Raw genomic sequence first — 24,787 nt, forward strand, 5'->3', positions numbered from 1 at the left:
AAAGAAACAGAGACAATATACAATAACAGTCACCTTACAGGCAATACAATGGCACTAAATTCATATCTCTCAATACTTACCCTGAATGTTAATGGGCTAAATGCCCCAATCAAAAGACACAGGGTATCAGAATGGATAAAAAAACAAAACCCATCTATATGTTGCCTGCAAGAAACTCATCTTAAACCCGAAGACACCTCCAGGTTTAAAGTGAGGGGGTGGAAAAGAATTTACCATGCTAATGGACATCAGAAGAAAGCAGGAGTGGCAATCCTTATATCAGATCAATTAGATTTTAAGCCAAAGACTATAATAAGAGATGAGGAAGGACACTATATCATACTCAAAGGAACTGTCCAACAAGAAGATCTAACAATTTTAAATATCTATGCCCCTAACGTGGGAGCAGCCAACTATATAAACCAATTAATAACAAAATCAAAGAAACACATCGACAAGAATACAATAATAGTAGGGGATTTTAACACTCCCCTCACTGAAATGGACAGATCATCCAAGCAAAAGATCAACAAGGAAATCAAGGCCTTAAATGACACACTGGACCAGATGGACATCACAGATATATTCAGAACATTTCATCCCAAAACAACAGAATACACATTCTTCTCTAGTGCACATGGAACATTCTCCAGAATAGATCACATTCTTGGTCCTAAATCAGGTCTCAACTGGTATCAAAAGATTGGGATCATTCCCTGCATATTTTCAGACCACAATGCTCTAAAGCTAGAACTCAATAACAAGAGGAAATTTGGAAAGAACCCAAATACATGGAGACTAAACAGCATCCTTCTAAAGAATGAATGGGTCAACCAGGAAATTAAAGAAGAATTGAAAAAATTTATGGAAACAAATGATAATGAAAACACAACGGTTCAGAATCTGTGGGACACAACAAAGGCAGTCCTGAGAGGAAAATATATAGCGGTACAAATCTTTCTCAAGAAACAAGAAAGGTCTCAGAAACACAACCTAACCCTACACCTAAAGGAGCTGGAGAAAGAACAAGAAAGAAACCCTAAACCCAGCAGGAGAAGAGAAATCATAAAGATCAGAGCAGAAATCAATGAAATAGAAACCAAAAAAACAATAGAACAAATCAATGAAACTAGGAGCTGGTTCTTTGAAAGAATTAATAAGATTGATAAACCCCTGGCCAGACTTATCAAAAAGAAAAGAGAAAGGACCCAAATAAATAAAATCATGAATGAAAGAGGAGAGATCACAACGAACACCAAAGAAATACAGACAATTCTAAGAACATACTATGAGCAACTCTACGCCAACAAATTTGACAATCTGGAAGAAATGGATGCATTCCTAGAGACATGTAAACCTCCACAATTGAACCAGGAAGAAATGGAAAGCCTGAACAAACCCATAACCAGTAAGGAGATTGAAACAGTCATCAAAAATCTCCAAACAAACAAAAGCCCAGGGCCAGATGGCTTCCCGGGGGAATTCTACCAAACATTTAAAGAAGAACTAATTCCTATTCTCCTGAAACTGTTCCAAAAAATAGAAATAGAAGGAAAACTTCCAAACTCATTTTATGAGGCCAGCATCACCTTGATCCCAAAACCAGACAAAGATCCCATCAAAAAAGAGAACTACAGACTAATATCCTTGATGAACACAGATGCAAAAATTCTCGCCAAAATACTAGCCAATAGGATTCAACAGTACATTAAAAGGATTATTCACCACGACCAAGTGGGATTTATTCCAGGGCTGCAAGGTTGGTTCAACATCCGCAAATCAATCAATGTGATACAACACATTAATAAAAGAAAGAACAAAAACCATATGATACTCTCCATAGATGCTGAAAAAGCATTAGACAAAGTATAGCATCCCTTCCTGATCAAAACTCTTCAAAGTGTAGGGATAGAGGGCACATACCTCAATATTATCAAAGCCATCTATGAAAAACCCACCGCAAATATCATTCTCAATGGAGAAAAACTGAAAGCTTTTCCGCTAAGGTCAGGAACACGGCAGGGATGTCCGTTATCACCACTGCTATTCAACATAGTACTAGAAGTCCTAGCCTCAGCAATCAGACAACAAAAGGAAATCAAAGGCATCCAAATCGGCAAAGAAGAAGTCAAACTATCACTCTTCGCAGATGATATGATACTATATGTGGAAAACCCAAAAGACTCCACTCCAAAACTGCTAGAACTTGTACAGGAATTCAGTAAAGTGTCAGGATATAAAATCAATGCACAGAAATCAGTTGCATTTCTCTACACCAACAACAAGACAGAAGAAAGAGAAATTAAGGAGTCCATCCCATTTACAATTGCACCCAAAACTATAAGATACCTAGGAATAAACCTAACCAAAGAGACTAAGAATCTATACACAGAAAACTATAAAGTACTCATGAAAGAAATTGAGGAAGACACAAAGAAATGGAAAAATGTTCCATGCTCCTGGATTGGAAGAATAAATATTGTGAAAATGTCTATGCTACCTAAAGCAATCTACACATTTAATGCAATTCCTATCAAAGTACCATCCATTTTTTTTAAAGAAATGGAACAAATAATCCTAAAATTTTATGGAACCAGAAAAGACCTCGAATAGCCAAAGGAATATTGAAAAAGAAAGCCAAAGTTGGTGGCATCACAATTCCGGACTTCAAGCTCTATTACAAAGCTGTCATCATCAAGACAGCATGGTACTGGCACAAAAACAGACACATAGATCAATGGAACAGAATAGAGAGCCCAGAAATAGACCCTCAACTCTATGGTCAACTCATCTTCGACAAAGCAGGAAAGAATGTCCAATGGAAAAAAGACAGCCTCTTCAATAAATGGTGTTGGGAAAATTGGACAGCCACATGCAGAAAAATGAAATTGGATCATTTCCTTACACCACACACGAAAATAGACTCAAAATGGATGAAGGATCTCAATGTGAGAAAGGAATCCATCAAAATCCTCGAGGAGAACACAGGCAGCAACCTCTTCGACCTCAGCCGCAGCAACATCTTCCTAGGAACATCACCAAAGGCAAGGGAAGCAAGGGCAAAAATGAACTTTTGGGACTTTATCAAGATCAAAAGCTTTTGCACAGCAAAGGAAACAGTTAAAAAAACCAAAAGACAACTGACAGAATGGGAGAAGATATTTGCAAATGACATATCAGATAAAGGGCTAGTGTCCAAAATCTATAAAGAACTTAGCAAACTCAACACCCAAAGAACAAATAATCCAATCAAGAAATGGGCAGAGGACATGAACAGACATTTCTGCAAAGAAGACATCCAGATGGCCAACAGACACATGAAAAAGTGCTGCATATCACTCGGCATCAGGGAAATACAAATCAAAACCACAGTGAGATTTCACCTCACACCAGTCAGAATGGCTAAAATGAACAAGTCAGGAAATGACAGATGCTGGCGAGGATGCGGAGAAAGGGGAACCCTCCTACACTGCTGGTGGGAATGCAAGCTGGTGCAACCACTCTGGAAAACAGCATGGAGGTTCCTCAAAATGTTGAAAATAGAACTACCCTATGACCCAGCAATTGCACTGCTGGGTATTTACCCTAAAGATACAAACGTAGTGATCCGAAGGGGCACGTGCACCCGAATGTTTATAGCAGCAATGTCTACAATAGCCAAACTATGGAAAGAACCTAGATGTCCATCAACAGACGAATGGATAAAGAAGATGTGGTATATATACACAATGGAATACTATGCAGCCATCAAAAGAAATGAAATCTTGCCATTTGCGACGACGTGGATGGAACTAGAGGGTATCATGCTTAGCGAAATAAGTCAATCGGAGAAAGACAACTATCATATGATCTCCCTGATATGAGGGAGATGCAACATGGGGGGTTAAGGGGGTAGGAGAAGAGTAAATGAAACAAGATGGGATTGGGAGGGAGACAAACCATAAGTGACTCTTAATCTCACAAAACAAACTGAGGGTTGATGGGGGGAGGGGGGTTGGGAGGGGGCTGGGGTTATGGATATTGGGGAGGGTATGTGCTATGGTGAGTGCTGTGAAGTGTGTAAACTTGGCGATTCACAGACCTGTACCCCTGGGGATAAAAATATATGTTTATGAAAAATAAAATTTAAAAAAAAAATTAAAAAAAAAAAGAAAACATCATAGTCATTAACTCACGCAGCTAGCTCAGTTAAACAGAGTTGCATCTAAACACTGTGTTTAAACATTTTCATGGAAGAATGAATTATCATACCACATGCTTTTAAACACAGTTTTTCACAGTAGTACGTGCCTTCACACACAGGCTCGGCACCACCAGACACAGAGTGTAAAACCATAGCCAGAGGAACATACGGCAATCCCCACACACATCTGAACACAGAGTTTCATTGAGTAACAGTACCGCCAGTTACAAATTAGTCCTGCAAACAGGGTTTAATCATGTCACAGAAGGATAAAGTACATAATCACAACTTTTTTTTTTAAATATTTTACTTATTGCGCACCTGGGTGGCTCAGTAGGTTAATCCGCTGCCTTCGGCTCAGGTCATGATCCCAGGGTCCTGGGATGGAGTCCCGCATTGGGCTCTCTGCTCAGCAGGGAGCCTGCTTCCCTCTCTCTCTCTGCCTGCCTCTCTGTCTACTTGTGATCTCTCTCTGTCCAAATAAATAAATAAAATCTTAAAAAAAAAGATTTTACTTATTTATTTGGACAGAGAGCACAAACAGGGAGGGCAGCAGGCAGAGGGAGAAGCAGACTCCCTGCAGAGCAGGGAGCCCGATGTGGGATGTGATCCCAGGAACCTGGGATCGTGACCTTAGCTGAAGGCAGACGTTTAACCGACTGAGCCTCCCAGATGCCCCCATATTCGCACACTTCTAAATAATGTGTTTCACATAAGTAACACCACGCTCATTCACGCATGCATCTAGATCTCAGATTTTCTATTTCTTCATGAAATAGAAAGGTTATGCATTTCTATGGATATGTCCATTTCTTGTAGATTGCCCAATTTGTGGGTGTATAATTGTTCATAGTACTTTCTGATGATCTTATGAAATTGTTCATAGTACTTTCTTAGATCAGTGAAACACAAAGTTCAAACATCTTTCACCGAAGGATGAAATAGACGAATTGCCACCTTTTATACACAGTGCTTCACAGTGATAGTGAGATGCTTACTCATGTGCACACCTAGCTCTATTTTACCGAGTTTTATTTATTTTTAAAAATTTTATTTATTTATTTATTTGACAGACAGAGATCACAAGTAGACAGAGAGGCAGGCAGAGAGAGAGTAGGAAGGAGGCTCCGCGCCGAGCAGAGAGCCCGATGCGGGGCTCGATCCGAGGACCGTGAAATCATGACCTTAGCCGAAGGCAGAGGCTTAACCCACTGAGTCACCCAGGTGCCCCTATTTTACAGAGTTTTAAAACATGGATAACCAAAGAGTGAATTACATGAACTATCCATTTCTTATTTATTTATTTATTTATTTTAAAAATTGCTTTTCAGTGTTCTAGAATTCATTGTTTATGCACCACACCCAGTGCTCCATGCAATATGGGCCCTCCATAATACTCACCATCAGGTTCACCCAACTTCCCACCCCCCGCCCCTCCCAAACCCTCAGATTCTTTTTCAGAGTCCATAGTCTCTCATGGTTCATCTCCCCCTCCAATTTCCCCCAACTCCCTTCTCCTCTCCATCTCCCCATGTCCTCCATGTTATTTCTTATGCTCCACAAATAAGAGAAACCATATGATAATTGACTCTTTCTGCTTAGCTTTTTTTTTTTTTAAGATTTATTCATTTATTTTAGAGAGAGAGAGCACATGGTGGGGAGGGGCAGAGGGAGAGAGAAACCCAAGCAAACTCTGTGCTGAGTGCAGAGCCCCATGCAGGGCTCAATCTGGTGACCTGAGATCACCACCTGAGCTGAAACCAAGTGTCAGATGCTCAACTAACTGTGCTACCCACGTGCCCCTGAACTATGCACTTTTGAAGATAATATTTTTCAGAGGTAACTCTGAGCTTTTGTTTGTGCACCTAATTCTGTTCAATGCAATGTTTGCTTGTTTGTTTGTTTGTTTGTTTTTAAAATATTTTGGGGGCACCTGGGTGGCTCAGCTGGTTAAGCCTCTGACTTCCACTCGGGTCATGATCTCAGGATCCTGGGATCAAGCCCCAAATCGGGGAGCCTACTTCCCCACCCCACCCCCACCTGCCTCTCTGCCTACTTGTGATCTCTGTCAAATAAATAAATAAAATATTTAAAAGTAAAATAAAATAAAATATTTTTAATTTATTCATTTGAGAGAGAGCGCATGAGAGCATGAGCGGGGGGAGGGTCAGAAGAGAGGGAGGGGGGAAGCAGACCCCCCACTGAGCAGGAGCCCATCTTGGGGCTCGATCCTAGAACCCCAGGATCATGACCTGAGTCAAAGGCAGACGCTTGACCCATTGAGCCACCCAGGCATCCCTCAATGCAGTGTTTATAGATGAATCACAGAAGAATGAATTTCATGATCCCCTTACTTCTAAACATAGCATGTCACAGATAGAGCAGTATGAATATTCACTTCTGCAAATAGCTCAGTAAAATAGTTTCAACACATGCCATTAAAAACAGTGTATGCGCTACACAGTGATAATTGCATCACTTCCCAGAGACAGCACTGCTACAATGAATCAATCATGTCCCTAGCTCTGTCCAACAGAGTTTATACAAATGTCACACCCCACACGTTGCTAAACACACAGTTTCAGAAACAGGTAATGATAGGGAATCAAACATCTAGTTATAGTAAACAGTTTTCCCATATGTTATTAAGATGCACCAAACATTGGGGGTGCCTGGGTGGCTCAGTGCGTTAAAGCCTCTGTCTTCGGCTCAGGTCATCATCTCAGGGTTCTGGGATCGAGCCCCGCATCAGACTCTCTGCTCAGCAGGGAGCCTGCTTCTCCCTCTCCCTCTGCTTGTCTCTCTGCCTACTTATGATCTCTCTGTCAAATAAATAAATAAAATCTTTTAAAAAATTATTTAAAAAGATGCACCAAACATTGATTAAAACGTATTTCACAGGGATGCCTAGGTGGCTCAGTCGGTTAAGCATCTGCCTTCGACTCAGGTCATGATCCCAGGGTCCCGGCATTGAGTTGGGCATCGGGCTCCCTGCTCAGCGGGAAGCCTCTTTCTTCCTCTGCCTGCCACTCCCTCTCCATGTGCTCTCGTTCTCTCTAGCAAATAAATAAAATCTTTAAAAAAAAACTTGCTTTAAAAAAAAAGCATATTTCACAGAGAAACCATGAAACAAATCAATTGTGTGACTACCTTTTATATTCAGAGTTCCACAACATCTCACTAAAGATGTACAAGCAGCACTCAGTGCTAAACACACTGTTTCAGAGAGAAATCACGCCACTCCATCTGTCACACACCTAGCCTGGATAAGTACAATTTTGCAACACATATCACTAAAGAAAAAAAGAACACACGCCACACTGCGCTAATGACACAATTTCAGAGACATTTTTATAAGGACTCAATCATGCACCGAGCTTTATGAAACACAGACTTTCACCGTGGGTGACTAAAATGTGAATATATGCACCACATGTCACTAAACACCACGTGTAAAGGGGACCCCGGGATGCTGAATTCATCGCTCACGGACTTTGGCTAAACAGAGTTTGAACACGACACAGGAAAGCAGATGTCTCACGCTGTTCTTAAACCCCCTGTTCCGCAGAGGCATCACCAAACTGAGTCATTCATGTACTTCTCTCAGAAACACAGAGCTTCTGCATATGTCACTACAGAGAACACGCACGTGCCACGGAGCCCTAATCGCAGCGTGTCACAGAGGTGGCGTGGTTCCAAGTCATGGACGCACCTGCTGTGTGTGGCCATGCGTGGTGCGCGTGTACCTTTCTCCGCATGTACCTTTCTTAAAACAACCTAGACTGTTTTAAAAATAGCTTTGGTACCTGATTGATTCTAGAAAGGGGAAAACTGGGCAGCGGTGTGTGGTGCCCATCACCAAGTGACAAATGTCACCGTTGGAATAACAATCTGGAATAGATGATTTCATCCTTAGGGTGACATCCCTGCCAAAGAGTGTGTTTTGCACCATGTGGTACAGACACGTCTCTCTTCAGTGCCGGAAGTGGAAACTCCAACAGAGCTGGGTGCCTGGACCATTTAGTATAGGGCGTCTGCGGGATGCCTTCCTGGGAGCCCCGTGTGGTATATTTGCTCCTGATTTAGTGACGGATGAACCAATTGTGATTAAGAATTTAGGCTTCAGCAATGTCCACAATAGCCAAACTATGGAAAGAACCTAGATGTCCATCAACAGACGAATGGATAAAGAAGATGTGGTATATATACGCAATGGAATACTATGCAGCCATCAAAAGAAATGAAATCTTGCCATTTGCGATGACGTGGATGGAACTAGAAGGTATTATGCTTAGTGAAATAAGTCAATCAGAGAAAGACAACTATCATATGATCTCCCTGATATGAGGGAGAGAAGATGCAACATGGGGGGTTGAGGGGGTAGGAGAAGAGTAAATGAAACAAGATGGGATTGGGAGGGAGACAAGCCATAAGAGACTCTTAATCTCACAAAACAAACTGAGGGTTGCTGGGGGGATGGGGGGAGGGAGAGGGTGGTGGGGTTATGGACATTAGGGAGGGTATGTGCTATGGTGAGTGCTGTGAAGTGTGTAAACCTGGCAATTCACAGACCTGTACCCCTGGGGATAAAAATACATTATATGTTTATAAAAAAATAAAAAAAAATTTTAATTAAAAAAAAGAATTTATGCATCAGTATCATTGGGGAACCATGAGAGACTATGGACTCTGAAAAACAATCTGAGGGTTTTGAAGGGGGCTGGGGTTGGGAGGTTGGGGGAGCCAGGTGTTGGGTATTATGAAGGGCACGTATTGCATGGAGCACTGGGTATGGTGCATAAACAATGAATTCTGTTACACTGAAAAGAAATAAAAAAAAGAATGTATGCATCAGGGCGCCTGGGTGCCTCCGTGGGTTGAGGGTCCGACTCTTGGTTTCGACTGAGGTCGTGATCTCGGGGTCACGAGACGGAGCCCCACTGAGAGTCTTCCCCCCTCCCTCCCCCTCCTCTCCCTCCCCCTTCTGTTCCTCTCCCTGCTTGTCCTCTCTTGCTCTCTAAAATAAATAAAATCCTAAAAAAGAATTCATGCACCATTCACTCTGCTTTAGTGACATTAGCATATAGTTGTGTATGCACTCGATTTTTTTTTTTTAGATTTTATTTATTTGAGAGAGGAGAGATGGGAGGGGAGGGGCAGAGGGAGGGGGAGAAGCAGGCTCCCGGCTGAGCAGGGAGCCCAACATGGGGCTCAACCCCATGACCCTGAGACCATGACCCCAGCTGAAGGCAGATGGCCAACCGACTGAGCCACCCAGGTGCTCCCCAGGCACTCAATTTTTAGTAATAAATGTCGATGACCTGTGTTTGAATGCCTGTGTGCATGAATGATTAAATAGATATCCACAGTGTTTAACATTGTGTATGTGTGTGTTTTGTCATTCATGGCGCATGCTGGCTCTCAGTGCTTAAGAGAGCTTGGTAAACATTGATTCAGTGTTGGGATATCTCTGTGAGGGTCTGGTTCGCTCCGGTGGTACAGATGCTCCTTCCTCTCTTATCGATGCATGTGGGAACTCTGCTCATGGGAGCAGGTGCGCGGTCAACTCAGAACAGCAATGCCATGGGGAAATGTTGAACACTTGTATTCTTTTGCTTAGTGCCATGTGTTGAAACCCGTGTTCAACGAGCTACCCCTGTAACAGATACAGCCTAGTGATGTCTCTTATAAACCCCATTTGGGGGGGTGCCTGGGTGGCTCAGTGAGTTAAGCCTCTGCCTTCAGCTCAGGTCATGATCTCCCCGTCCTGGGATAGAGCCCCACATCGGGCTCTCTGCTTGGTGGGGAGCCTGCATTCCCCCTCTCTCTGCCTGTCTCTCTGCCAACTTGTGATCTCTGTCTGTCAAATAAAAAAAAAATACATTATAAACTCTGTTTGGTACTGTGCCCTGCGTGTCTTTCTTTGTTGACGTGTGTGTGTGTTGAAACAGTGTATAACTGAGCTATTTGCATGATTGATTTGGGTGTAATCTGTAAAACACTGTATTTTGCAGAAGGTGGTGGGTTACTCTGGTTTAAGGAGCATGTCACTAAATACTCTTACTTAGTATGTGGTATCATACTACATACGCCACATAACTCCGCGTCTAACAGAACAGCGGGGCGTGATTGAATCCGTGCCTCTTTAGTGAAGCCCCGTGTTTAGCACTGTGTTCTGACTGTGCTTATTCTCTTATTTTTGGTTCTTTTAAAAAATCAAGATGTAGGGGCGCCTGGGTGGCTCAGCTGGTTAAGCGACTGCCTTCAGCTCGGGTCATAATCCTGGAGTCCTTGGATCGAGTCCCATAATGGGCTCCCTGCTCAGCGGGGAGTCTGCTTCTCTTGCTGACCTCTCTCCTCTCATACTCTCTCTCCCTCTCTCTCTTTTTAATAAATAAATAAATAAGATCTTTTAAAAATTGAGATGTAGGGCGCCTGGGTGGCTCAATGGGTTAAGCCACTGCCTTCGGCTGGGGTCATGGTCTCGGGGTCTTGGGATAGAGCCCCACATTGGGCTCTCTGCTCAGCGGGGAGTCTGCTTCCCTCTCTCTGCCTGCCTCTCTGCTTACTTGTGACCTCTCTCTCTGTCGGATAAATGAATAAAATCTTTAAAAAAATTGAGATGTGGGGCGCCTGGGTAGCTCAGTGGGTTAAACCGCTGCCTTCGGCTCAGGTCATGATCTCAGGGTCCTGGGATCGAGTCCCGCATCGGGCTCTCTGCTCAGCAGGAAGCCTGCTTCCCTCTCTCTCTCTCTCTCTGCCTGCCTCTCCGTCTACTTGTGATTTCTCTCTCTGTCAAATAAATAAATAAAAAATCTTTAAAAAAAATTGAGATGTAATTGACATGTAATATTATATTAGTTTCGGGTGTCTAACCTAACGATTCAATATTTGGATATATTGTGAAACTACCCCCCACAATAAGTCTAATTAACATCTAACACGTCACAGTTACAATTTTTTTTTCCTTGAGGACTTTTAAGATCTACTCTCTTAGTAACTTCCAAATATACGACACAGTATATTAACTACAGTCACCATGCTGCACATGACATCTCCAATCTTATTTTTTTTAACAGAATTGTACAAACTTTGACTCCTTCTCCCATTTTGTCCATTTCCTACCACCTACCTCTGGCAATCACCAATCTTTCTCTGTATCTATGGGCTCAGTTTTGGGGTTTTGGTGTGGGTATTTCAGGATTCCACATATAAGAGAGATCATATAGTGTTAGGCTTTCTCTCACCCATTTCACTTACTTAATGCCCTCAAGGTCCATCCATGTTGTTGCAAATGGCAGGATTTCCTTTTTATGATGGCTGAATAAATTCCATTGTATGTATATGTGTGTGTGTCACATTTTCTTTATCCATTCATCCACTGATGGACACTCAGGTTGTTTCCATATCTTGGCTACTATAAATAATGCTGCAGTGAACATGGGCATGCAGTTATCTTTTTGAATTAATGTTTCTTTCCTTCAAACAGATACCCAGAAGTGGAATTGCTGGATCATATGGAATTTTCTATTTTTAATTTTTAGAGGAACCTCCATACTGTTTTCCCTAGCAGCTGCACCAGTCAACATTCCCACCAACAGTGCACAAGGGCTCCTTTTTCTCTACATCTTCACCATCACTTATCTCTTGTCTTTTTGATTCTGTTCTAACAGGTATGAGGTGATATCTCATTGGGGTTTTGATTTGCATTTCCCTGATGGTGAATGACATCAAGCACTTTTTCATGTACCTACTGGCCACCTGGATCTCTTCTTTGGAAAAATGTCTATTATTTGGAAAAATGTCATTTTTTAAGAATTGGTTTGTTTTTTTTTTTTTCTTTTGCTATCGAGTTGTATGAATTCTTTACATATTTTGGATATTAACCCCTTATCAGAGATGTGGTTTGTAAATGTTTTCTCCCATTCATCAGGTTTCTTTTTCATTGCATTGATGACTTTGTTTGTTGTGTAGAACAGTACTTATGCTTTATCGAGAAATGTTGAAATTCTGTGCTACCAGACCAAGGTATGTGATTGATTCAGTATGGGGATGTCCCTGGGAAACACTGTGTTTACCATTATGTGGGTCATGTGCTCCTTTCTGCGATAACATACAGTGAAACTCTATTTTTGCACTAGTCGCATGCATGTTCTCCTCAGTATAGCGGCATCTCTACGAATAACCTTATGCTTATGATTGTGTGGGACCCGCGGTCCTTTCTTTAGGAACTGTCATTGTGTGTTGTAGTAATGTAGCTCTGTGTTTTTATTTACTAAGCATAGTCATGTCTCTTGGTTTAGCCTTTCTTTAGCACGACTAACAAAACTGTGTTAAAAGAAGTCAGTGCATATATTAGCACTGATACTGATATAGAATCAATGTGCAATCACCATGTTGAGCCCATACAGTGCTGACACTATGTGGTGCCTATAATGTCGTCTTCAGCGACTTAAGTTGAAACGCTGTGGTTAACGTACCTTAACGCATTTTTTGATTGAGTATGGTGCTCTGTGACCCACAGCGTTTGGTGCTGAGTGGTTGCAGAGAACCCTTTCTTTAGGACCACATATTGAAACTCACGTTTAACAGCTCTCCACAGGTGATCTGTGTCTGTAGGAAACAGTTTGGAAATATGTGATGCACGTACTACTTTTTAATGACGTATGTTGAACCTGCGCTTGGCTGAGGTTGGTGGTTGATTAGGTCCATATAGAAATGTGTGTTTTGGGTGCCTGGGTGGCTCAGTTGGTTAAGCGACTGCCTTCGGCTCAGGTCATGATCCCAGAGTCCCGGGATTGAGTCCCGCATTGGGCCCCCAGCTCCTTGGGGAGTCTGCTTCTCCCTCTGACCTTCTCCCCTCTCATGCTTTCTCTCACTCTCTCTCTCAAATAAATAAAATCTTAAAAAAAAAAAGAAATGTGTGTTTGTAATAATGTTTAACACCATGTGGTCCACATACACTGATTTTAGTGATATATGTTAAAACTCTGCATTTAGCTCTGCCAGGGGCATGATTGACTCAGGAGAGGGGCGTCTCTTTGAAAGAGTGTGTATAGTACAAAGGTGCAAGCACTCCTTTCCACAATGAAATAAGTGGAAATTCTATGTGAAACAAAGGCATCGCTTAACAATCCATCCATGCACCTACATCTGATAAACATTGTTTCAACACATCTCTAAGGAAAATGAGACGCACATCACTGACTGCTAACCACAGTGCTTCCCAGAGACATTTGATCATGGGCACTGAGCTTCTAAAATCATAGTTCAAAAATTTTTCAAGAAAGGAGTGCCTGGGTGGCTCAGTGTGTTAAAGCCTCTGCCTTCAGCTCAGGTCATGGTCCCAGGGTCCTGGGATCGAGCCCCGCATCGGGCTCTCTGCTCAGCGGAGAGCCTGCTTCCTCGTCTCTCTCTGCCTGCCTCTCTGCCTACCTGTGATCTCTGTCTGTCAAATAAATAAATAAAATCTTTTAAAAACATTTGTCAAGAAAGAAAGGAATGTATATGCCACATACTGCCAAACACGATTTTTTACAGACACCTCAGATTACTAGATCAATCATGAAGTTAGTCCCATAAAACCCAAAGTTTCAAAATACGTGCACGACAGTGTTAGACAAAAATCCCCCAGAGATCTCACTATACTAAATCGATCACCGCCACCCAGTTCTGTTAAATGAAGTTTCAGTATTTGTCAATAAAAAAATGCATGTGTAGGGACACCTGGGTGGCTCAGTAGGTTAACCGTCTGCCTCCCGCTCCGGTAATGATCCCAGGGTCCTGGGATGGAATCCCAGATCAGGCTCATTGCTCAGCAGGGAGCCTGCTTCTCCCTCTGCCTGCCACTCCCCCTGCTGTGCTCTCTCTTTCTCTTCTGAAAAATAGGTAAATAAAATCTTTAAAAAAAAGAAACGCATGCATGCACCACATGGGGCTAGACATAGCACTTTCACAGACAAATCTGTGATGCTGAATCAGTCATCCACCTAGTTTGGTTCCTCACAAATTCTTTTTTTTTAAGATTTTATTTATTTATTTGGCAGACAGATCACAGGTAGGCAGAGAGGCAGGCAGAGAGAGAGAAGGAAGCAGGCTCTCCACTGAGTAGGGAGCCCAATACGGGGCTCGATCCCAGGACCCTGGGACCATGACCTGAGCTGAAGGCAGAGGCTTAACCCACTGAGCCACCCAGGCGCCCCTGTTCCTCACAAATTCTTAATATATGTCACTAAAGCAGGAGTGTGTTACTCATACAGGCCTAAACACAATGGTTGGCAGAGACATCACTAAACTGAATCAAATGTGCTCCTATCTCTGGTAACACAGAGGGTCAATATAGGTCACAAAAGAAATGAGTACATTCATTTGCTAACAAAGTTTTCACAGAGATGTCTTTACACTGAATCAGTTGTTTACCTGGCTCTGTTAGAGAATTCTGTTATATGTCAATAAAGAAAGTAGTCCATGCATAGCACAATGCTAGGTAGAGTGTTATAAAGTGATATCATTATACTGATTCTGTCACACACCTAAGTTGCCATTCAATGAATTACATAATTACCCTGTTAGATGCATCACGCAGTACTAAACACAGACATCATAGTACTCATCAAACCAAGCATCTCTAGCTCTGCGAGACACAGATTTTAAACATTTGTCAACATACAACACACAACACTAAACACTTTCACATGAGGCATAATGTACTCTGTAAAACATAGCTCCATAAAACATAATGATTCAACAAATGTCACTAAAGAAAGTGTACATATGTAACACGGCACTAAGCAAAGTGTTTCAAGAAGATGTCACTCCCTAGGAAAGATTGCTCGCTTCTTTTTGAGTGCATAGTCTCAACACACATCAATAAAATGGAGTAGAGACAACACACACTGCCAAAGAAAAGCTTTCACAGAGACATCACTACTGAGTCAGTCATGCTCTTAGTCCAGTAAAGTGTTTCAACCTACGTCACAAACAACAGTCTTACCCCACGTGACCCTGAGCACTAGTGTCTCACCATGACTTGCCCTCACCTAGCTCTTTTCTACGGTTGCCAACCCATGTTGCAAGGAAAGGAGTACATATGTCACACCGCGACAACAAACCTGGTGTTAGGGTTATGGCTTTTGTTGGAGGCAAGCATTAAGGAAACACTGGTCAAAACACGAGCTGACAGTTGAGCTGGGGGAAAGAAGCTTCACTGACCACATGCGACAAAAAAATGCAGTCTTGACAAAAATAATTTGAAAAGTCATTAGATAAACAAATAATCGACTATAACCTATAACTAGAGGCAAGGACAAACCCTGAGAGTGGGGAAAATCTGATTTCCAGAGTTAGCTACTGTAATAGCTGTAAGCAATGAAAACCAGGGTCCTGGGATTGAGCCCCACATCAGGCTCTCTGCTTAGCAGGGAGCCTGCTTCTCCCTCTCTATCGGCCTGCCTCTCTGCCTACTTCCGCCTACTTGTGATTTCACTCTGTCAAACAAATAAATAAAAAATCTTTAAACAAAGTTTAAAAAACCCTATAAATAAACTGTCTTAAATATCCCCAAAGAGCTAAAAGAAACCATTGAAAAAGAACTAAAGGAAACCAGGAAAGCAATGTCTCAACAGACAGAAAATATTAATGAAGAGGTAGAAATTATTTAAAGGATCCTAATAGATAATACTAATAGAATTAGTATTTTTATATTCTTGGGCAAACACACAGTAGTGCAATTGCTGGTTTGTAAGGTAGGCCAATTTTTAACCTCTTGAGGAAATTCCATACTGTTTTCCAGAGTGGCTGTACCAGTTTGCATTCCCACCAGTAGTGCACGAGAGTTCCCCTTTTCCACATCCTCGCCAACTGTTGTTTCTTGTGTTGTTGATTTTAGACATACTGACAGGTGTGAGGGGATAGCTCATTGCAGTTTAATTTGCATTTCCCTGTGGATAACTGATGTTAAGTGTCTTTTCATGTGTCTGTTGGCTACCTGCGTGTCTTCTTCAGAAAAATGCCTATTCATGTCTTCTGCCCATTTTTAAATTGGATTATTCATTTTTTGTGTATTGAGTTTTACAAGTTCTTTATATATCTTGCATAATAACCCCTTATTGGATATACCATTTGCAAATATCTTTTCCCATTCTGTATGTTGCTTTTAATTCTGTTGATTGGTTCCTTCACAGAAGATTTTTATCTCAATGTACTTTGATATTCAGCCATAAAAAAGAATGAAATCTTGCCATTTGCACAGAAGCTTTGTATCTTTTTTTTTAAAAGATTTTATTTATTTATTTGACAGACAGAGATCACAAGTAGGCAGAGATGCAGGCAGAGGGGTGGGGGTGGGGGAAACAGGCTCCCCGCCAAGCAGAGAGCCCGATGCGGGGCTCGATCCCAGGACCCCGAGATCACGACCCGAGCCGAAGGCAGAGGCTCCAACCCACTGAGCCAGCCAGGTGCCCCCAGAAGCTTTGTATCTTAATGTATTTTGATATTCAGCCATAACAAAAGAATGAAATCTTGCCACTTGCAATGACATGGATGGAGCTAGAGGGTACTATGCTAAGCAAAATAAGTCAGTCAGAGGAAGACAAATACCATATGATTTCACTCATATGCACTCATATGTGGAATTTAAGAAACAAATGAGAAGGGGGGAGAAAAAAAGAGAGTGGCAAGTCAAGAAACAGACCCTTAATTATGGAAAACAAACTGGTGGTTACCAGAGGGGAGGTAGGTGGGGGGATGGGCTAAATAGGTGATGGGGATAGAGGACACTTGTGATGGCATCAGGTGATGAATCACTGTATTGTATACCTGAAACTAATATTACAATGTATGTTAACTAACTGGAATTTAAATAAAAGCTTCTTTTAAAAAAAGGATTCACACACATATACACAAAACATTCGTATAGAAATTTTGGAGCTGAATAGTACAGTAACTGAAATAAAAAATTCACCAGAGTGATTCAAGTCCAGTTTGAGTATAAAAGAGCCAGCAAACATGAAGATAGGTCACTTGAAATTACCGACTCTGATGAACAGAGAAGAAAAACAATGAGGAAAATCGCAAAACCAGGAGAGAAAATGACAGTGTAAGAGCCTCCAGGGGCTGGTCTCTCCAAAGTCATACCAAACCAACGCATCAACAAACAACAAGTGGGGAAAAGCAGTCAGAACCAACTTCACTGGACTCTGGAAAATAGTGGCCTAGCACAACCAAGCGATGGCTTAAATAGGAGAAGTTGACTGAAACACAATAAGAGAGTTTTGTAACATTTTACCCTTCTAATCTCCCCTTACTATAGGGACACCAGCGATATTGAGTTAGTTGCCCCCACACACCTCATTTTATCTTAATTATTCTTTGAAGGCCATTTCTCCAAATATAGTCATATTCTGAGGTACAAGGGGCTGGGAATTTGATGTATGAATTTTGGGAACCTGCAATTCAGCCCACAAAGATCTTGTAAATAAATTGTGCTTGTCTGTTTTGACATGTCTGAGAGATTCCTGACATACTGACAAAAAGAGGTTTGCCTTTATTTCCCTAACTCGGAATTCTCTTAGGGTGTTGAAGTTATTATGCAGAAGGGCATCCCTTAAAAATATTGAAAAAAAAAATGAGCACGCTGTTACCACCTGTGGCACAAGATAACATTTAATACTAGAAGCCTGGGAGGAAAAGATGGGAAGGAAGTCAGATATTTTGGGTAATAATGGCTTTGAGTGGGCGCCTGGGTGGCTCAGTGGGTTAAGCCGCCGCCTTTGGCTCAGGTCATGATCTCAGGGTCCTGGGATCGAGTCCCGCATCAGGCTCTTTGCTCAGCAGGGAGCCTGCTTCCCTCTCTCTCTCTGCCTGCCTCTCCATCTACTTGTGATCTCTCTCTGTCAAATAAATAAATAAAATCTTTTAAAAAAAATGGCTTTGAGTGACTCAGGAAATTTCTGAGAAGACCATAATTTTCACCTCTAGCTGATCTTTAGGCTTATCATTAGTAAGACATAAAGACTAAGGCAGAGTTGTAGATAGCCTGGCTAACCTTTGAAGGAGTACCCCAACACAGAGCCAATTAGCTAAACACAGGGAACGTGTTTTCTTTCTCTTCTCTCCAGATGTTTAAGGAAATCTCTGTCAACCAACTAACTGATCACAAAGTTAAAGGAACGGTCATGTTAGAAACTACATATAACAAAAAATTCAGACTTTACAAAAATAGTTCAGGAAGGCTACTTTAAAAACCAAACAACTCCAAGTAATAGTACACAACAAGAACAAACTCAGAGGAGATAATGGGATCTGATTTCCAGAGTTACCATATGTAATATTCAAAATGTTCAATTTTCAACAAAAGTTTACAACGCATGCAAAGAAACCAGAAAATATAAACCATTCCCAAGTCCATTCCCAGGTTAAAAAACACCAAATTAATAGAAACTGTCCCTGAGGAAACACAGATATTGGACTTACAAGAAAAATATTTTAGATTATTTATCTTAAATATGCTCAAAGGGCTAAATTAAATCAAGGACACCCCCCCAAAAAAAACCCAAAAGAAATAACAGAGAATATCAGTAAATAGAAAATTTTAAGAAGGAATAGACATTTTGCACATGAAAGTACAACTGAAATTTTAAAAATTCAGTGTGGGGCGCCCAGCTGGCTCAGTCAGTTAAGTATCTGACTACTGATTTCTGCTCAGATCTTGATCTCAGCATCATGAGTTTAAGTCCTCGGCATGGAGTCTACTTTAAAAAAAAAATCAGTATGGTATTTCAACAACAGGTTTAAGCAGGCAGAAGAAAGGAGCAGTGAACTCGATAGTTCAATTGAAAAAGAATGAAGATAAATTAACAGAGACTAAGAGACCTGGACGCACCAACATACAAACAATGGGACTCCCAGAGGAAAGGGAGAAAGGAGCAGAGAAAATATGGGAAGAAACAGTGGCCAAACTCACAAATTTGGTAAACCATATAAATCAACACATCTTAGAATTGCGACAAATTCTGAGAAGGATAGACTCAAAGAGCTACTGAGATATATTATAATCAAACTGTCATAAGACAAAGAGCAAATCTGGATGGCAGGAAGAGAACGTGACTCATTGCATGCAAGAGATCCTCAATAATATCGACGTTTAATTTCTCATCGGAGATGACAGAGACCAAGAGGCAGTGGAAAGACATTCAAAGTGCTGAAAGTAAAATGTGTCAACCAAGAACTCCACATCTGGTAAAACTATCCTTCAAAAAGGAGAAGTTAAGATATTCTCAGATAAATGGAAGGTGAAGGAGTTTGTCACTAGTAGACACACCCCACAAGAAATGCTATGAGAGTCCTGCAGGCTAAAAAGAAAGGAAATTAGACTAACTCAAAGTCATTGGAAGAAAAAAATAACACTGGTGAAAGTTTGTTTGTTTGTTTTTTAAGGGTAATTTAAAAAGCTCCTCTTTTTTTCCTGGGTGGTTTAAGAGACAGATGTATAAAACAGTAGTTTGAAGGGCATCTGGGTGTCAGCTCGGTTAAGCATCTGCCTTCAGCTCAGGGCACGATCTCAGGGTCCTGGGATCAAGCCCCACATTGGGCTTCCTGCTCAGCTCTTTCCTCTTCCCTCCTCCCTCTCTCCCTCTTCCCACTCATGCTCCCTTTATCTCAAATAAATATATAAAATAAAATTTTTAAAAATAGTTAGAAATCTATGCTAATGGATACAGAAGTCCAAAGCCTGATAGCTACTCTGTTGAATAAAACCAAACATTTAAAGGGAAATGGAGACCAATATTTCTCAAACCCTTTGAATAACACAGAATAATAGGAAACACATACTCGTTCTATGATAATCTGATACAAAAGCCAAAGACAGCATACGAAAATAAAACTCAGGAAAATATCTCTTATGAATATAGATGCAAAAAGTGTCCGCTGAAAAACTAGCAAACCAAATCTAGCAGTACAATAATATGACTATATACCATGACCAGTGATATTTATCCCAGAAATGCAAGGATGGTTCACATATGAAAATTAATCAATGTAATAGACCATATTAATAGAATGAAGGTTTAAAAAGAAAAGATCATCTCAGTTGATGCAAGAACACATTTGATAAACTCCAGCACACTTTCATGATAAAAAAAAATGCCATAAGCTATAAATAGAAAGGAATATCCTCAACCTGATTAAAGCATTAACGAAAAAACTAGTTTCAAGCTGAAAGAAAGCAAGCTTTTCCTCTAAGATCAGGAACAAGACAAGGATGCCCATTTTTGCCACTCTTTCAAAGTTCTACTGGGAGGTTATAGATAGAGCTAGGCAAGGTTAATAAATTAAACCATCCATATTGGAAAGTAAGGGGTAAAATTATTGCTACTTGCAGATAACATGAACTTATATATAGAAAATCTTCGTGAATCTACAGAAAGACTATGAAATCTAATAAATACAATAAAGAGGTCCAATATGAATACAAGATGGACAGAGAAAAATCAATTGTATTTCTATACAATAACAAGAAATAATCCTCAAAAGAAGAAAACAATTGCACTTGCAATAATATTAAAAACAATTAAATACTTAGGAATCAATTTAACCAAGGAGGTGCAAAACTCATACACTAAGAAGTACAAAATGTTGCTGAAAGGAATTAAAGACCTAAATAAATGGAAGGACACCCCGTGGTCATGGAGTAGATCACTTAATGTTGTTAAGATGACATTACCCCCCAATAAGATGTTGACCCAATGCAATTTCTCTCAAAATTCCACTGGTCTTTTTTTTTTTTTTTTTGCAAAAATGTAAAGACAGACTGTAAAATTCATATGGATGATGAACTCAGGCTAGGACACATGGGTCAGTGTATGGGTGACATTCACAGATAACCGGTGGGAGATACTTACAAAGGGTTATGAGAGCAAAGGGTGTGTGGTTTGTTCCTTAATGAAAGCAGCATTAAATGTCACTCAAAACAAAAAGGAGATAACATGTGAAGAATGAAGTAACAGACATGGCAGTGTGAGGAACCCTGCAGACCCACTTTCTAGAGCAACCGGTTAAAATTACAAAAGCACCGCCCTTTGAAGTCTTTAGAAATGGTCTAGGGACCTAGAGAAAATGAAAAAAAAAGTTGTTCAAGAAAATCTACTAGAGTTCAATAACAATGCTAAGCATTGGTGGTGTTTGAATCAGGACTCACTCACTTCCTACGCCCTCCCAGCTCAGGGAGTTGGAAAACCCACTCTAGACTGGGGCAGCCAAGAACACAGGGTTCCCTCTCACCCCAACTCCCAACCAGAGGGCCGTATTTCCAGAAGGCAGGATCCAGCCTTTCTCATCTAGTCCCCAGCTACCTGCCATGGAACCGTGTTCTGTGCAAATGTGGCCCAGAGATGGGGGCTCCTTTCCTCCTCAAGCTCCACAGATGGGACAGAAGCTCTACCTTGGGCTCAGTGCCACCAAGAATACTCTGGCCCTGATTCCCATCATCTGAGTGTGTAAGGTGGTGCTTCCACATTTGGAGAGGCAAGCCAGGAAGACCCGAGTCTACTCCTCACCCTAACCTCCATCCTGCCCCTGGTCTTCCACTTCATGAATGCTCAGTGCATCCTGTGGGCTTGGCATTCAGAGAGAAGGAGGCCATTGCCTTCACCCTCTGCTCCAGACCCAGGCTCAGAGATTTTTGCCTAGAGGGCGCATCACGCCAGAATCCAGATAAATCCTAAACTCTTCCCAGAGGAATTGACTTCACTAAGGTAGAATATGGAGACGTGCAAGCTTCTTGGAGGGAGGGTAGAGGGGAAGGGGCTCTCAGGAGTGGATGATGTGATAAAAGGCAATTGGAAGGTGATTGGTAAAAATCACTGGACATATAAGATAAACTATAGGCTAGCTGGTTTGCCCAAGAAAACCAGGGAGGGAGAGAGCTGGGAGGAGTCAGAGATCAGATCTCCAGAGCTGGCTTCTACAAACATGGGAATTTGATGGGTTTGGTCTGTGGAGCAATTTTTGCCCTAGGTTATTGTTGGAACAATAGAGAAATCAGCACTCAATGAGAGCACTCTAACAGCTGGATGTAGTTAGGAAAGGAGACCAAGAGAGCCCTGCCCAAACCAGTGTTATTCCGAAGTGACTGCCTGCAAGCAAGCTTGTCCAAACCCCTGCCCCCTGAGAAGTAGTATCACAAAGCTTAACACCACAGGGATGGGAGACTCTACAAAAATAATCCAACCAGTCGCTAAAGGAAAAAAAACAGGCAAATAACAATAACAGGCCCAGCAAAAGGACCACTACCCAGAGATGCTACAGTGGATTATCCAAAATGTTCAGGGTCCAAAAAAAAAAAAAAAAAATTGAGACATGCAAAGAAACTGGAAAGTATGACCCATATACCAGGAAAATTGAAAAGCAGGCACATAAACTGCCAGTGAATAAGACCAGATGTTGATTTTAACAGATAAAGCCTTCAAGTAGTCATTATAAATACATTCAAGAAGTAAAGGAAGGTGCAATGACATTACTTTATCAAAAAGAGAACACAACCAAAGACATAGAAATTGTTAAAAGAAAAGGATCAAGGGACACCTGGGTGGCTCAGTCAGTTAAGCATCTGCCTTCAGCTCAGGTCATGATCCCAGAGTCCTGGGATCAAGCCCCACATCAGGCTCCAGGGAGCCTGCTTCTCCCTCTGCCTGGTCCTGTGCCCTGCTTGTGCTCGCTCTCTCATTCAAATAAATAAATAAATCTTAAAAAAAAAGAAAAAGGAGAAAAATAAACAGAACCTCAGAAAACTGTGGGACACTGTTAAGTACATCAGCATACACATAATGGGAATACCAGAAGAGAGGGGAAAGAGAAGGGGATAAAAAAATATTTGAGAAATGATGGCTAAAACTCCCCAGATTACTTGTGGGGAGGGGAAAGCATGTTCTGTAGACACAACAAACTTAAAGTAGAATAAATGGAAAGAGATCTGCAACAGACTCATTGTAAAAATGTTGAAACAAAAAAAGACGGAGAAAATCTTGAAAGCAGCAAGAGAAAAAAAAAAGACATCACTTATAGGAGAATCCCAATAAGATTAGCAGCTAACTGGGGCACCTGGGTAGCTCAGTGGTCATGATCTCAGGGTCCTGGGATCAAGCCCCACATCGGGCTCTCTGCTCAGCGGGGAGCCTGCTTCCTCCTCCCTTTCTGCCTGCCTCTCTGCCTGCTTGTGATCTCTCTCTGTCAAATAAATAAAAGATCTTTTAAAACAAAGATTAGCAGCTAACTTCTTCCCGAGAAATGACTCTAGCAAGCAGTGCAGTAACATTCAACATGCTTAAGAAAACAACTGTCAACCATGAACCCTGCACACAAAAAAGCCTCTTTCAAAAGTGGGAGTGAAATAAAACATTCCCATATAAACAAAAACTTGAGAATTTATTACTGGCAGACCAAACGTACAGGAAACTCTAAAGGATATTCTTTAAGTTGAAAGCAAGTGATCCAGCTGGTAACTCAGATCTGCATGAAAAAGTGAAGAGCAAAAGTAAAGGTAATTATGTCCTTCTATTAGTATAAATGTCCATTTTACTCCTTTCATGTCTTTTTAAAAAAGATTTTTATTGGGGCGCCTGGGTGGCTCAGTAGGTTAAGCCGCTGCCTTCGGCTCAGGTCATGATCCCAGGTCCTGGATTCGAGCCCCACATTGGGCTTTCTGCTCAGCGGGGAGCCTGCTTCCTCCTCTCTCTCTGCCTGCCTCTCTGCTTACTTGTGATTTCTCTCTGTCAAATAAATAAATAAAATCTTTAAAAAAAAAAAAGATTTTTATTTATTTACTTGATAGACAGAGATCACAAGCAGGCAGAGAGGCAGGCAGAGAAAGAGAGGGAGAAGCAGGCTTCCTGCTGAGCAGAGAGCCCAATGCAGGGCTCGATCCCAGGACCCTGGGATCATGACCTGAGCCAAAGGCAGAGGCTTAACCCATGCGCCACCCAGGCGCCCCCTTTCATGTCTTATTTAGAGGGCAACTATATTAAGCAGGATGTAGATGATATACTCCCAGGTCTATAACATTAAAATGTGGTACAGTGACCGGCAAAAGGTGTCAAACGTTCAAAAATGATAGAAGCAAAACCATGAATCACCAAAGTAGTAACCAATAAATGTCTCCTGTGCACAAGAAGACAGTTTGCAAGCCAGGTGAAGGCACACCAAAACATGGAATGAGACTCAGCAGTATATTGTGATAAAGTAGCTTATCTAGCGAGAAAGCAGTGATTATTTATTCTTCACAGTGGTTGGTTATAATATTAGAATTTTCTTAAATGATAAGGAATCGGTCAGTGAGGTTACCTCATAACCATCTTGGGAAACAGTTGAAATTTTGCTTATGATTTCCAGAGGCATAAGCGAGAAATGACCCGGGTCAACTTAGTCTTGCATAATAAGCTAAATTAAGCTTTGTTTGTATGACTGAAGTGGTTTTGTCTGCTCAGGGGATTTTCAAGGCTGGTCTCCATTTGTTTTTGATTTTAACAGATGTGAGTGGCAAAAGGAAATGACTCCAGATGGTAACTGGAACTTACAAGAACAAATGAAGATAAGCAGAAGAGATAAACA

Source organism: Lutra lutra, chromosome 16 (genome assembly GCF_902655055.1).
Source record: "Lutra lutra chromosome 16, mLutLut1.2, whole genome shotgun sequence".
Classification (NCBI taxonomy): Eukaryota; Metazoa; Chordata; class Mammalia; order Carnivora; family Mustelidae; genus Lutra; species Lutra lutra.